The sequence below is a fragment of the Octopus bimaculoides genome, chromosome 6, assembly GCF_001194135.2.
Source record: "Octopus bimaculoides isolate UCB-OBI-ISO-001 chromosome 6, ASM119413v2, whole genome shotgun sequence".
NCBI lineage: Eukaryota > Metazoa > Mollusca > Cephalopoda > Octopoda > Octopodidae > Octopus > Octopus bimaculoides.
This window is the reverse complement of record NC_068986.1, coordinates 91,302,018-91,304,063: the sequence shown is the minus strand read 5'-3', so window position 1 is coordinate 91,304,063 and position 2,046 is coordinate 91,302,018. Positions and strand designations below refer to the sequence as shown.

The 2,046-nt window shown below is 39.1% G+C and overlaps 1 protein-coding gene across 1 annotated transcript in view; it reads left to right on the top strand.

The window, feature by feature from the left end:
- LOC106873677 (potassium channel subfamily K member 1) overlaps nt 1-2,046 on the top strand; it is a 200,876-nt gene that overhangs the window by 163,256 nt on the left and 35,574 nt on the right. The window lies entirely within an intron of this gene.

Here is a 2,046-nt window from a genome sequence, read left to right as displayed (position 1 = left end):
AACATCACTTGACAGCACAATTTTATGTAGAATTAAAAACAAAAGAGAATTACATTATTTACACTTGAAGGATATTTCTCCTCATCTTGAATTATACAGAAGCCTTACTAATAGCAAAATACAAACCAAAAATCAGGAAATCCATCAGGACTTAATTTCTGTATAATTTTTTTTAATCCAGTGTTTTCGCTCAATAAACACTCACAACGCCTGGTCTGGGAATCGAAACCACAATCCTATAACCACAAGTCCGCTGCCCTAACCACTGGGCCATTGCGCCTCCACATGAATAATAGAAAATAGATTGAGCAACTTGCTTTATTACATAACAATACAATTGTTTCAACACCAATTTACCTGTAGAAACATTGATGAAACATTATACAAAATAGACATTAACACATCCTGTCATTATCATTATTATTATTATCATTATTATTATTATTATTATTGTGAGTTCAAATTCTGCCAAGGTCGACTTTGTTTTTCAGCCCTTCGGGGTTGACAGACTAAGTACCAGTAAAACATTGGGGTTGATGTAATTGACTAGTCCCCCTCCTCCAAAATTTCAGTCTCTGTACTTTTAGTAGAAACAAATACGATTATTATTATTATTATTATTATTATTATTATTATTATTATTATTATTATTATTATTATTATTATTATTCCAGCAGCACTGGTGAATTTCACCGCCTTATTCTTAGCCAGGTATTTCTCCTGAAGGAAAATTGCATCTGTGGTGCCTCTTCTTGGGACAAAGCCAAACTGCATCTCATCCATGTCTACTCTATCATGGATCAATATGATCCATGACTTTCTCTGTGTTCTTCAGGACGGTTGAGGAGATATGCAAAATCCTGGCGGTCACCTCATCAGCACTTCATGTAGAACCTGGCTAGCATAATGTTCACACAACTAAAGGATGATTAGCTATATAGGAATGTAAACCCTCCAACAACAGTTGCGAAGCAGTGGGAGGGTGGGTGGAAGGGGGGGAGCAAATGCAGACGCAAAGACACACACACATACAATGGACTTCCTTCAATTTCCATCTATCATATCCACTCACAAGGCTTTGGTCAGCCCAGGGCTATAGTAGAAGACACTTGGCCAAGGTACCACACAGTGGGACTGAACTTGGAACCATGTGGTTCGGAAGCAAGCCTCTTACCATTATTTTTGTGGACAGAAAAAGAGGGATCCACTGGACTAGTTCCAATCTTGTGCTGGGATTTCATCAGCAGCTGAGTGCCTTTTTTAATTGTCCACTCCACTTACACACTGATCCCGCATACACATATATTCCACATAGATATATCCCACCCTGTATGCATTTATAATTATATGCAGATATGGCTGTGTGGTTAAGATATTTTTCCTTGAAACGCTGTTTGATTTTTTTTTCACCATAGAATTTCTGTCATCACCCCTTCCTTTCTCATTCATATGTTGTGACGGAGAAAAACACGAGTGTATTATAAAAGGAGATGAATATATATATATCTATGTTTGTGTGTCTGTGTTTGTCTCCCCATCACCACTTGATGACCGATGTTGGTATGTTTACGTCCTCGTAACTTAGCGGTTCGGCAAAATTAAAAAATAAGTACGGAGGTCGATTCATTCATCTAAAAATTCAAGGCGTTGCTCCAGAATGACTGAAACAAGTAAAAGTTAAAGTTGTTTGTGTGTATGCGTGTGTTGGTGTGTGCGTGTGTGTGTGTGTGTGTGTGTGTGTGACGGCATGTGTGTATGTGTCTGAATGTGTGTATGTGTGTTATTTCTTTACTACCCACAAGGGGCTACACACAGAGGGGACAAACAAAGACAGACAAACGGATGAAGTCGATTATATCGACCCTAGTGCGTAACTGGTACTTATTTAATCGACCCCGAAAGGATGAAAGGCAAAGTCGACCTGGGCGGAATTTGAACTCAGAACGTAACAGCAGACGAAATACCGCTAAGCATTTCGCCCGGCGTTCTAACGTTTCTGCCAGCTCGCCGCCTTCTGTGTGTATGTGTGTGTCTCTCTCTGTCATC